Source organism: Podarcis muralis, chromosome 2 (assembly GCF_964188315.1).
Source record: "Podarcis muralis chromosome 2, rPodMur119.hap1.1, whole genome shotgun sequence".
In the NCBI taxonomy this organism is placed as follows: Eukaryota; Metazoa; Chordata; class Lepidosauria; order Squamata; family Lacertidae; genus Podarcis; species Podarcis muralis.
In genome coordinates this window covers 6,658,465-6,673,150 of record NC_135656.1, presented here as the reverse complement: position 1 = coordinate 6,673,150, position 14,686 = coordinate 6,658,465, and positions in this window count along the sequence as shown.

Below are 14,686 nucleotides of genomic sequence, written 5' to 3'. Positions count from 1 at the left end.
CCTAGCAGTTCGAAAGCACTCCCAGGTGCAAGTAGATAAATAGGTACCGCTTACTAGCGGGAAGGTAAACGGCGTTTCCGTGTGCGGCTCTGGCTCGCCAGAGCAGCAATGTCACGCTGGCCACGTGACCCGGAAGTGTCTCCGGACAGCGCTGGCCCCCGGCCTCTTGAGTGAGATGGGCGCACAACCCTAGAGTCCGTCAAGACTGGCCCGTACGGGCAGGGATACCTTTACCTTTACCTTATGTGAGGCTAGTTAACAACGCATTCTTTCTGACCACTTGGTCACTTTTTCGAAGAAGTTTTTTCTGAGTCACAACCACCACCACCCTTGGCCTCAAGACGCTTTAGCCCCATTTTCATGAAACATCTAAAGCAGTATCATACAACTTTAAACAGCCATGGCTTCCCCCCCCCCCCAAAAAAAAAACCTTCCTGGGTACTGTAGTTAGCTGAAGGTGTTGAGAGTTGCTAAAAGACCCTGATCCACCCCCACAGAGTTACAATTTCAAGAGTTCTCTGGGAAGAGGGATTGACTATTAAAATCACTCTGAGCAGTCTTGTCCACCCCCCCCCCCTAAACATTTTGTGAATCTTTGTACTTTTGTCCATTCACTGTATTTATTTCCCCCGATTTGAACTATAAAATGGTGGTTTTCTTGAGTCAAAATGAGAGTACCCCTAAACATTTTTTAGAAAAAAGGCACTGACTCTGAGTATTGTAGCTCTGTAAAGGGAATAGGGAGGGATGTGGGTGGCGCTGTGGGTTAAACCACAGAGTCTGGGACTTGCCGATCAGAAGGTCGGTGGTTCGAATCCCCGCGATGGGGTGAGCTCCCATTGCTAGGTCCCTGCTCCTGCCCACCTAGCAGTTCAAAAGCACATCAAAGTGCAAGTAGATAAATAGGTACCGCTCCAGTGGGAAGGTAAACGGCGTTTCTGTGCGCTGCTCTGGTTCACCAGAAGCAGCTTAGTCATGCTGGCCACATGACCCGGAAGCTGTACGCTGGCTCCCTCGGCCAATAAAGTGAGATGAGCACTGCAACCCCAGAGTTGGCCACGACTGGACCTAATGGTCAGGGGTCCCTTTACCTTTTAAGGGGAATAGGGCCCCCTAACAACTATCCACACCCTTGACAAACTTCAGCTCCCAGGATTATTTGAGGGAAGCCATTGCAGTTTAAAGTGGTATGATTATGTTTTAAATATAGCAGCAAGTCACAGGAATCTCCTTTCGCCTTCCGAGTCACACACAGAGTTACCTTCTTTTCTCTTCATTTATAGTTGTGACTAGCTGTACTATACAGTTAATATTTAGGATGCAGAGTTCCATCTGTCACGGTTCATGGTGGCTGCACTGCAGAGACACAGTACTCTACTCTTGTTGTCATATAGGAGCAAATGTTCAGGATGTCAGAGGTTTAAACAGGCAGAAAGACCAATGGAATGCAACAAGTAGCCGGTCCAAGACTCACTCCCTTCAGAGTCTTTCCACAGAATGCGTTTTTGAGCTAGGTTGTCAATTTCTGCAGCTGCAAATGTTGCAAGTGGATACATGCACACTGCACCTTTCCCCCATGGGCTGTGCATGCCCTCAGAGTGGGCACAACCAGGGTGGGCAAAATATGGATGTTTATGTTAATTTGTGCTATGTTTGTTCTTGAGCTGAACTTGAATCATCTGCCTAGATCTGACTAGTCCCCCAAGCACTGGGAAGCACATACCTGAGAGAGACCAGAAATTCCCCACTCTTTGTCTCTCTGTTAGCAAGTAAGTAACGGATCTGGCACAGGACATTTAACTTCTGGCTTCGGCTAAACTCAAATCCCCCCAGTCTAATATCCCTAGTTCTACAAGGCTGTCACAAGAGTGCCTGGTCTAAAATTGTCTATCAAAAACTTCACTCTTGTGGTTTATCCCCACAACAGCTACTCACCGTAGGTTTCAGTAAAGCAACAGTCTAATTTGTCAATGTCTAAATGATTTCGAGCATCAGAACAACTTGGCCACAATAAGGAAATTTTGCCCATGGTATGACCATTTTCCATCTTCCCACTTCAATTCTCTGGCACCCCATCTGTATTACCTAGCAATTTCAAAATATAGATGCGATTTTACCCTCTCAAGATTGAATGTATTGCCCTCAGCTGTACTTGAGGGACGATTCCAACAAATTCCACACGATAAACGCTTATGTCCCTGCAGAGATGGCAGCACCGAATCAGTGGCGCATGCCCTCCTGGCTTGTACTCTTTATAAAGACCTGAGGAATGAGATTATCACCCCTCTTTTATTGACCATTCCGGGTCGCCCAACCACTGCCACAGTGTCTTTTCTCCTGGCAGATCAAGAGGAGGAGATGACAGCAACAGTTGCAAGGTTTTTAGCTGGGGCAATCAGAATAAGGTCCACTATTTGACTGTTGATTCAGGACCCTAAACTGTGTTTTATATAATTGACTTTTAATTTTGTTCTGTGTATATCACAATGTTCTTTTGTTGCTATGGCTGATGGCTGATGCAAATAAAGTTTCATTCATTCATAAATCATATACACCAGTGGTCTAGTTTTAAAAAAAACAAAAACCCTCATGCTAAACCAGAGATGAGGCACACATGACCCTCCAAATGTTCTAAGACTACATACCCCAACATCCCTGGCCTTTGGCCATGTTGGCTGATGCTGATAGGAACTGGAGCCCACAACATATGGAAGATCACAGTCCCCCTCCTCCCTGTGCTAAACATAGTTCTGAAGTCTTGCCTTCTCTACTAGGGCTCTTTAGTACTCACAAAGATGCTCCTATACTTCTTTACAGCCCTTAGAACCATGCGAGGACACACAACCTTTTCCTCTTCATTATGTGGTGAGTATCTGAAGTCATCAAGCATTCTTCAAGCAAGATTTTGCATCTCATCTGAATGCTTTGTGGCTCTATCTGGACCCTCCCACCAAGGCAGCTATCATTCCCTTTAACATCAATCTTCAGGGGGTAGGTGCTGTTGTTTATGTTCCCAACACAGCACTGCCAATTACATAATGGACCCAACATCCATTAAGGAAGATTTTGTAGCCAAGACAGCACTACCCCATGCACATGAGGGAGGATATCAACATGCCCATGGAATCAAGAGATCTTAGAAATACAAAATTGCTTTAGAAATAAAGCAAAATTGGGTGTTTATGAAACAAAACTTTCTCTGTGACTGTTTCTCTGCAATCCAAATAAGGCTCCATCTAGGGCATTGTTATTCAGAGGGTGGGTTGGGACCCATTATGGCTTGCAGCCTGATCCAAGTTGGACCGCAACAACACTACACCCAGTGAGCCTCATGCTTGAGTGGGGATTTGAACCCTGGATTTGAACACTACTCCAGACAGACTCTCAAGTTCTTAAGCATTTGTTTAAGGTTCCTCAAAAAATTCAAATCAGCAAATTTAGGGCAGTGCGAGCAGTAAGGTTGCATTGGGTATGCAGCTGATGAGGGCATATTTAAACATGTATTTTGAGGGGGGACCTCAGGCCAAATGTGGCCCTCCAGGGCACTCTTTGCAGCCCTTGGGACTCTGCACAGACCACACCCTCTCCCCAGCCACACACCCTCTTCTTTGTATCAGGCCACAAAGAAGTCCACCAGTTTAGCTTTTCCTTTCCTCGGTTTTCATCTATTTCCCCCGCTATTGAAATATTCTGTTTGGCCAGGGGGAGAGAGCGAGAGAGCACACAAGGGTGGGGAATGTGCCCAAATGTGTGTCTAATGTAAGTCTATTTGGCTCTCATACTCTCCCCAGGCCACACCTCTCAATGGCCCTTGCTTCGGTCATCGTTGTTCCCTGTCTGAGATGTGGCCTTGTACTCTGATACTGCCTCTTGCTTGCCAAGACAGTAGAGAAGGGCGTGTGAGTTTCTAGAAACTAGCCTACTGCACAAAGGTCAACCCTACATTCATTTCTCTGCCTCTGCTCCCGCCCACCACTGGCATAAGGCCCTCAGAAGGTTATCCAGAAGGGAATGAAGTCCTCAGGCTGAAAATGGTTCCCCACCCAGAGAAAGAGGCAGCGAGAAATGGCATAATGAACCTTCTGTAGAATCCCTAAGCACCAAAGGAGCTCTTTTCATCACTCTATATCCTGAAGCCTTCTCCTGTATAGCTATGGAGTTGGCCAAAACTTGTGGTGCCATCCAGGTTAATGCTCAGGAAGCCACACCTAAGATGCCGAGCAAGATGGGCAGGAATGAGGCTTCCACCTGCTCCGTCTCTTTCCCTTGTGAACTCAAAGCATTTTCATTCATCCTAGGCCAGCGTAGTGGCCAACCCACCATTTAATAATACAGGACTGAACATGATAGGAGGAATTGTGTTGACTTGATAACATCAAGCCTTAAAATGAAGAGACTCCTTTCTGATCATGCCTGCACATGTTTGACTCCAAGAGACGTATAGCATTTCTGATGGTGAGGGATGCCAAGGTCAGGCAAAACATCAGGGCACTTTTTCAAAAGGGATGCTAAGAAGGGGCACAAGTCCCAAGGTGGCTCCCTAGACTGGGTGGGGGAGATGTGGTTTGCTCTGGGTGGGGAGACACTCTCTGTGTAGGAGCAGGAACATATCTATGGGTACTTCTGGAACCATTCCTGTCACTTGAGGCTCAAGTAGCCTCAGTGTGCCTTCCATCAGATTAGAGTTTCTCTGGACAGGGGCAGCCTAACTTCTGTTGACTATGCTCTACTAACCTCTTGGTTGAACTACTGTTGTTATTGTTGTTTAGTCATTTAGTCGTGTCCGCCTCTTCGTGACCCCCTGGACCAGAGCACGCCAGGCACTCCTGTCTTCCACTGCCTCCCGCAGTTTGATCAACTCCAGTATAGTCTGATGAAGCATGGAAAGATTACTACCGCCCCTAAATCTATGTGCATATATTAAGAAGGAAGTTACATTGAGATTGTATTTGGTAATGCCAACTAAGAATAGGACACAGACTTACACCTTGATGCCAATTAGGGTTGTTCCGATGTAAGACTCATTGAGCCCAAGGGGCCTCACTCCCAAAGACGTATGGAAAAGATTGAAACTCTTATTGTGGGGGACATCAAATGATGGCCAGGCTGACAATACAATTTATGTTGCTGTCATTTGCAGTGTTAGCATGTTGTTGTTGTTGTTTAGTCGTTTAGTCGTGTCCGACTCTTCGTGACCCCCTGGACCAGAGCACGCCAGGCACGTCTGTCCTCCACTGCCTCCCGTACTTTGGTCAAACTCATGCTGGTAGCTTCGAGAACACTGTCTAACCATCTTGTCTTATGTCGTCCCCTTCTCCTTGTGTCCTTAATCTTTCCCAACATCAGGGTCTTTTCCAGGGAGTCTTCTCTTCTCATGAGGTGGCCAAAGTATTGGAGCCTCAGCTTCATGATCTGTCCTTCCAGTGAGTTATTTGTGGGGCAACCTCTGTAGGTAGCCAGATTGTTGAGCAAGGCAGGATGGTCCAAACATACATTATTATTATTATTATTATTATTATTATTATTATTATGGCAATAATTATGTCATGGACGCACTGTTTATCAATCTAAGCTCAAGACTGGGCCAATATATTTTGTTTCCTGAAGTGAAGGATAAGATAGCATCCCTCCCTCTTCCACAAACAATCTGATAAGGCTGTCAATTGACTCTTAATTTGACAGTAAGAGGCGGGGGAGAGAAGTATCTGAGACATTGGGAGGAACATGCATCATATAGAGCTCTGTTTGTATGGCCAGACATAGGAGTGCCAACTTGAATAAAATTGGGGCCCTGTACCACACAATTAATCACAAGATCATTTGAATGGCAATGCCCAGTAACTTTGGATGGGCCAGGCCCTCTCAAATATTTTATATTTTATCATCTTAATATTAAATAGCCTTTAAAAAAAAATATAAAACTAAAACATTACAGTGGTACCTCGCAAGACGAATGCCTCGCAAGACAAAAAACTCGCTAGACGAAAGGGTTTTTTGTTTTTTGAGCTGCTTCGCAAGATGATTTTCCCTATGGGCTTCCTTCGCAAGACGGAAACGTCTTGCAAGTTTGTTTCCTTTTTCTTAACACCGTTAATACAGTTGCGACTTGACTTCGAGGAGCAACTCATAGAACGCGGTGTGGTAGCCTTTTTTGAGGTTTTTAAAGACTTTGGTGATTTTTGAAGCTTTTCCAAAACTTTCCCAACACCGTGCTTCGCAAGACGAAAAAAAACGCAAGACGACAAAACTCGCGGAACGAATTTATTTCGTCTTGCGAGGCACCACTGTAATCTAAATACAGTGGTACCTTGGGTTACATACGCTTCAGGTTACATACGCTTCAGGTTACAGACTCAGCTAACCCAGAAATAGTGCTTCAGGTTAAGAACTTTGATTCAGGATGAGAAAAGAAATCGTGCTCTGGCGGCGCAGCAGCAGCAGGAGGCCCCATTAGCTAAAGTGGTGCTTCAGGTTAAGAACAGTTTCAGGTTAAGTACGGACCTCCAGAACGAATTAAGTACTTAACCCGAGGTATCACTGTACAATAAGAACAAAGAGAGAAATAAAAGCAGGTAAATAGAAAGAAAGAGAGAGAGAGAGAGAAATAAAATTCAGAAATTAAAGAACTTTCGTTTCTTCGTCTGACCACTGTATATAAACAATATTCATTTCAACCACTCCAGTATAACACCCTAAAAAGCCACTTCTTATAAACAAACATTATCTTCCATCCTCAGATCCAAATGTCATTATTTCTTTTTCTTTTTCATGCAAAAATATGGGAGGTTTCTACTCTTTAATAAATGTTAACAATGACTTTTCTCTCATTAAACATGTCAGTTTCTCCATTTCAGCTGAATCTATTAATTTTAATAGTCATTGTCATTCTTCCATTGTTGGTAGTGATGAGCCCTTCCATCTTTGTGCATCTAAAAGTCTCGCCGTCATAATCAAATGCTGAAGCAAAGTTTCATAGTCCTTTTCTAACTGTTTATCTATATGTTCCAGCAGGAAGAATTCTGGCTTCAGTTGATAGTTAGTCTTCAAAATTCTCCATATCAATGCATGTATTTGTATCCAATATTTTTTGGCTTTTTTACATGTTCACCAAGCATGATAAAATGTCCATTTTTTTCATATTCTAAATGATTTGAGTGTATAGGAATTAGTAAGACAACTCAGCGATCAAAGCTTTTTTATTATTATTAATGTTAATACCCCTATAGGAACAATATGGATTTCTTTATCCACCAGTTTCAACCAATGGGTTCTCTTATTGAAAAACAGCAATTCCACCGTATGGCCTAAATTGGCTCCCTTCATAATAGCTACTTAAGTTTGGAATGCCCCAACTGCCGGCTGATTGGTGGAAGCAGTGGCATAGCGTGGGTTGTCAGCACCCGGGGCAAGGCAAGTAATTTGCGCCCCCTAACCCGTGGATTTGCGCCCCCTAACCTGTGGATTTGCCCTAACCCTAGATGTTGCGCCCGGTGCGGCCGCCCCCCCCCTGCACCCCCCACGCTACGCCACTGGGTGGAAGTATAATCAGTGAGTGCTATTTTTTCTAGAAAAAGATTTGCCAGAACTCTCCATAAATGCCTACCTTGTTCTCTTTTTATACAGTGGTACCTAAGGTTAAGAACTTAATTTGATCTGGAGGTCCATTCTTAACCTGAAACTGTTCTTAACCTGAGGTACCACTTTAGCTAAAGGGGCCTCCCACTGCTGCTGCAGCCGCATGGCTTACTGTTCTCATCCTGAAGCAAAGTTCTTAACCTGAGGTACTATATCTGGGTTAGCGGAGTCTGTAACCTGAAGCATTTGTAACCTGAAGCGTCTGTAACCTGAGGTACCACTGTAATGGCAATGGTGTCCACCTGAGAGGTGCCAGAACTGAGTTCTGGAAAGTTCTGGCTGAAAAAAAGCCCTGGGTATAATAAAGATTTGTTAAATACTTGATCAGTCCAATTGAAATATAAACTTATTAATTGTTTTAATGCCATTTGTTCAGATGAGCTATTGGTATCCAAACTGGCAGCATCTGAAACAAACAACAACAACAACAAAAGGAATTGAATTACTAGCGATGTTAATAGTTTACAATTGTCTTTCAAATATAGCATAAATTTTTTTCCAGTCTTTCTGAAAAGTCTGGTCCTGCTGGTTCTGGATTTTAATAGTTTTGTTAGTTTTGATTGATAAATTTAATATTTCTGATAAACTGCTTGGAGGTTTTGTTTCAATCAAGTGGTATATAATTCTTGCTAAATAAACAAACATAAACAAACTCAGCTGCTAGGCCACCTCCCAGAGGCACCAAGTTGCACCCAACATGAGCGGGCCCGTCGCGTGTTGAATGATGTCACACATGAATGACATCAAACACGTGTGGCACCATACAGCAGCACTGGTGTGCTGGGCTCCTCAGAGGTTTATACTGAAGATCCAGCCCTCCAGCATGGCTCTGTTGATGAGCACAGTTGCACCTTGGAACTTCATGTGTCATATGTGAGACTGTAGGAAGCCAATGTTCAGCCATTGGGAGGAGGCCTCAAACATTCAGGGGCCCTGGCCCCTTTCCTCCAGATATTGAGGGGACCAAAGACCCCTTGGCCCCCTAATGTTGGCATGCCTGCTACCTCCTGCCTTTGCCCTGCCCTGAGTGTACCAGGCAAAGGAAGTACAGTCCTCTGTATCTTATAAAGTAGCATTATATGCATTGGCAGCTAAGAAGATTAGGAGAAAAGAGCAAGATAAAATAGTGGTCAACTGCAAAGGGGATTCGGACATTTAAGCTGGCATATTTTATCTGAGATTTCCCTGCTATACTAGCTTATGCAACAAATAATCTCTAGGAGACGTATCCATGGTTTATTGCACTGGTAGTTCTTTTAAAATGTTTTTTAAAATGTATTTATGGTTATTGCTGTTTTTCCTTTTGTTCCCCCTGTGAATGATGCCATGGCCTTTGGCTAGTGCAATAAAGTTTATGAATGAATGAAAAAGTACAGTCGTACCTCTACTTACGTATCCCTCTGGATACAGAATCTTCGGGTTACGGCCACGGCAAACCCGGAAGTTTATACTTCGGGGTTTCGCCGCATGCACATGCGCAGAAGTGCACCTCTATTTATGTAATTTTCAGGTGTGAATGGAGCCCCGGAACGAATTAAGTTCATATCCGGAGGGTCCACTGTATGATGATTCTGATGGGAACGCGCTGGGTCTCCTTTGTGTAACACCTTAAGCAGGTCCCGCTAGCCATCGTATATGAGCCTCCAGCCCAGACAGCAAACTTACAGCAGCCATATACGGCAAGCCTGCCCTACTTCCCAGGCATTGGGTTGGGCTTTAATTGTGGGAGCACAAGTCCCTACATGCAGGGCTGTACCAACAATGAAACACAGTGAAGCTGTGAATAAAGGCTGCAGATTCCTGAGTGGGTACCAACCTCCCCCTTCTTCCTCGAATCATTACCACCTTTGCATCATTAAAAAAAAAATGCACGTGGAGAAAGGAATATCATTACACTTCTTAAATGTGCAAAGCTATAGTGCTCATTTTGCATGGAAAGTTGCCCCCTTCAAGAAGTGCTTGAAGAATTCGATCCTTGTGAACTCTGGTGGGAACTGATCTGATCCTGCAGCTCCTAGACTAATGTGCAGATTACAGAGTTTCAGATGATACCAATTGGGATCTTCTGCTTTTTAAAAAAACGCTGCACTTAGAAGGTTTGTTGAAAGAGGCAACTCTTCAACATACACCGAAAAGAATATCCTGTATCTGCATAATATATAAAGAGGGGGAGTTTTAAAGGCTAGGTGCCACCACACGAAAGGCTCAATTCTGGCATCATGCAGAATGTACCTCCTTATAAAGATGATATCAATCAATCAATATTTTATTGTGGTCCAAAGACCCATAAAACATAAAACAATTTCAAAATTAGATACAGTTAAAACAACCAGACAGATGGAAGAAACCAAGGCAGTCATTTTGTTTTATCTAGGGCATAATGATTTTATTTATTATAACCCCTGAAAGAAACTTTGCCACGGCCAGTGGAGTATCGTTTGAACTGTCTTTATATTTAATATGGGAGGCTTCGGATTTTCCCGGCAAATTTGCCAGTAAGGGTTTGATCAGTTGGTCCCTTGCTTGCTCATATTGCCCACATTGCAATAGGATATGCTTCATACAATCGATGTCCTGGGAACATAAACAAAGTCTATTCTGATAGGGGATGCCACTCAGTCTACCATTCAGAAATACATTTGGTCTGGCTTTGGTAAATAAACGCCAATAGGTAGGTACAGACAAATTCGTAAGGTATGAGGATATCTGAAAGTCATACGTGTATTGGATTCCAGCTGCGACCGGGCTACAAATTACATATGATTGGGATCACAAGTCGCTATGTGAGATGTCCCAAAGCCTTTGCCTCAGGGATTCAAGGGCAGTGTCGTAACCCAGATGATATAAGAGGCATGATGGCAGTCCAATCGAGGAGGCTTTTCTGGCCATAGTTTTCAGCCATGGGCTGACAAACTTCTCATTGGTTAAATGTACTAATAATCCCTTCCCCAGGCCAAATACTGAGATCTTGAGCCAGTATCTCAAGGCAACTCACCATGCTTTGGAGGAGAGTGGGCATTCACCTGTTTCCAGAAATAGAATTGAATTTGGAACACAGTTTGGGACCTGTAATAGGGACCAAAGAAAGATGATATCTGCAGGATGTCTTCTCCTGCAGAACTCAGCAATCAGTTGAGGATATATAATACACTGTTTTAAGTTTCCTGGTCCTGAGCTATATATGGCTTTGTTCACCTGTACCAGCAGGTTGGAATTAGGCAGTTAGCTGATGGGCAGCCAGTGCCATTCTTTCTGGCATAATATGATGGCGATATTCTTCCCTAAGGAGCAGTCGAGCCACTGCACTTTTGCACTAGCTGCAGCTTCCAGGTCATTCTCACTCTATATATGGCAGTAATCCAATCTGGAGGACACCAGCACATGGACCAAAGCTGGGGAAACGCAATCCTAACCACTGAGGTCACTTGGGGCACTAGTGACAGAGATGGATCCAGTAGTAGCACACCCTACCTCTATGAACCTGCTCCTTCAACAGGAGTGTGGCCCCATCCAAAATAGGCAATAGCCCCATTATCCAGACTCAGGAACCACCACTACAGCATCTCTGCTGACTTGTACAGTTCCCGTTTGGGGAAAATACTATCCAAATACATTTTGTAGAAATGCATATTTTGAGGAAAATACATTTACACTGATTTTTTTTTTCCTTATTCACCAATTTATACAGAAATGAAACAGAACAAATTTGCGAGTAAACACATGCAACAGTGATATCCATCTGGAGATAGATTGATTTGACCATCCCTCTTTGGATCCACATCTGTGCATTTGGGACAGATTTAGTTTGGAGTGATTGGCTACTATGGTCTCCTGCCTCGTGGATCTCTGACTGGGCTACATCTTGAGCTTCTGGCTGGCAGCAGCTTGGAGATTCACACAAAGGTGTGAAATGGAGAAGACAAGAACATTTCCATGGCTGTCTTAGGAAATTTCTTCTCGCTATAGCAGTTTGGAACAGCAAGCTGGAGCTGGTATCTTGGGTGCACCTGAGTTATCATTGACAAGAACCATGCATATATGGCTGTGGACATCATGAAACCTTATAATTAATATATCAGGCTTCTACTTCAAAGGCAGTATGTCCAAATCCTCTTGTGGGTGTGGGTGATTGCAGGAAAAGTCTTCATGCCACAGCCTTCTTTCACCCAGAAGGTTCACACAGCAAATTTAGCATGCATGTAGGTCATGGCGGTAGCCTGGAATGTATTATGCGCTGCGTCTAATCCAAATGGATTCATTTAGGAATTTGATCTGTTTATTAGATTCTGATATAAACTGTCTTGATTTGACCAGGTCAGAAAACAGTTATCTACTCTCACATTTCCTGTATATTTCACTTAGAGCTCTAAGCACATGACCTATTGCCATTCTCCATCTTACTTGTGGTAAGAGAAACTGGGGAGGGGGAGAACATTTCATCAAATTTATCCAGTGGAAAGAATATTTTATCTATCATCTATCTCTATCTATCTCTATCTATCTATCTATCTATCTATCTATCTATATCTATCATCATCTATCTATCATCTAGTATGCTAACACTTGCTTTTGAATTATGGTGCTGGAGGAGACTCTTGAGAGTCCCATGGACGGCAAGAAGATCAAACCTCTCCATTCTTAAGGAAATCAGCCCTGAGTGCTCACTGGAAGGACAGATCGTGAAGCTGAGGCTCCAGTACTTTGGCCACCTCATGAGAAGAGAAGACTCCCTCGAAAAGTCCCTGATGTTGGGAAAGATGGAGGGCACAAGGAGAAGGGGACGACAAAGGACGAGATGGTTGGATGGTGTTCTCGAAGCTACCAGCATGAGTTTGACCAAAGTACGGGAGGCAGTGGAGGACAGACGTGCCTGGCGTGCTCTGGTCCAGGGGGTCACGAAGAGTCGGACACGACTAAACGACTAAACAACAACAACAACAACAACATGCTAACACTGCAAATGACAGCAACATAAATTGTATTGTCAGCCTGGCCATCATTTGATGTCCCCCACAATAAGAGTTTCAATCTTTTCCATACGTCTTTGGGAGTGAGGCCCCTTGGGCTCAATGAGTCTTACATCGGAACAACCCTAATTGGCATCAAGGTGTAAGTCTGTGTCCTATTCTTAGTTGGCATTACCAAATACAATCTCAATGTAACTTCCTTCTTAATATATGCACATAGATTTAGGGGCGGTAGTAATCTTTCCATGCTTCATCAGACTATACAGGAGTTGAGCTTTCTTTTGTCATGTGGCCCATGGCACTAGGGATGCTGCGACTCATCTAATAAACTTCCAGTAGGTGATTTGACTCTGAGTTTTAGCCGTCTTCAGCTGGGATGACTTTATTTAATTTCTGAAACTGACTGTGTGTGCATCATACATTTAACGCACATCCACAGACACACATCCACACACAAAACCACATTTCCTTCCACCCTCATTTACAGGAGCTCAGTTCACTCCTGTATTTCCATGTGGTAGTATGTTCTGGTCTCACCAGAGACCCAACAGGCTCCCTATACTAGACTCTTCCTTGCCCAGATTGTATGTGATCCAGGCAATTCTGCAAGGCTGCATGGTATCCTTCCATTATACTTTAAATTTTTATTAAAAAAAAAAACACTTGCAGGAAAGAAATATTACAATGCAGTTTATTGGCAATAAAGATCATGCAGAAAAATGAACAGTGAGAAAAGGATGGGCCTCTGCAATTTTATTTACAATAAGCACTAGCAGACAGAAACCAATCAAAGTGAATGTGCTTGCTAAGTTATGGATTCCTTAAAATCTCCAACAGTGTGTCAATTCTATTCAAACTTGTAAAATTCATCACTTTGCAAAACAACCCAACCAAGACAAATATGTGCTCCACTTAGGAGCTGCAACTGTGACGTTGATGAAGCCAAACGCTATCATTGTCCTGGGCACTCATTAAAATTAAAAAAGAACCAAAGCTGATTGATTGGTGCACTTGCTCCTTTTGTTTATTAAACAATTCCCTGTTTTGACTGTGCCTGTGGCACATGGTGTCAGAAGTGGTTTATAATCATTCAAAATAAATGAACAGTGCAATCCACAATATGTCTACTCTGTAGTAAAGACCCCTGAGTTCAAGGGGACTTACACTCAGGCAAGTGGATATAGGATCCATAAGAGTACAGCCATTTACCTGTGAGTAAGTCCTACTGAACATAATGGGGCTTAGTTCTGAGTTAGACGTGCATCAGATTGCACAGACTGGGATATCAGATGCCTTTTATGGCAAAATTATTTTAATATATAAAATGGTATTTGATATTCCCAGTGTCACCTTGGCTGGAGGATGGTATACATTGCATTCCACACTTCTAGGTGCTCCAAGAGATCAGTCCACAAATCTGCAAATGGAGCAATGGAATTTCATAGGGAAAAACACAGACATTAAGGTTGCATTTCACATAGTGTTACACATTCTAAAACCCTGTGTGTAACTGTACATTCAGTTGCTGCCTAAAGTTTAGAACAAAGTCATTAGAAGTAGGGATTTATTTCAAATGTGTCTTTTGAAGTGAAGCTATGATCTAAAATAAATGTCATTCTTTGACATACTCAAGTTTTCTAGGGTGTTGTTTTGTTTTGTTTTTAAGCAGTACAATCCAGCCAAAGATTAAGCATTTTATCAGCCACTTTCATTTCAGTGGGCAAAGTTGAATTACATCCTTAATTCTCTCACTGAAATCAGCAGGGTATTAAAGTGCTTTATTTATTTTTTTTGCAGTTGGAGCATGCCCCCAAATGATTGCAATATTACAATGGGATCCAAGTGTTATATTATTTGCCTTCAATGGAGAGAAAAAAAATACCCAAAATTTGAAGTAAATTTCCTGCTGGTTTTGTCGGACTTTTTGAAAGATTTCAAACTGTCATGCCAGTTCCGTCCCCGCTCCCTCCCAAACAACTGGAACAGAGACAGCAGCTGACGCAATTTAATGTGGGTGCCTCGATTCATTCACGCTGCAAGTGGTTCTGAATTCTTGCACTGCAGCCAATGTTAACCGTGTCAGA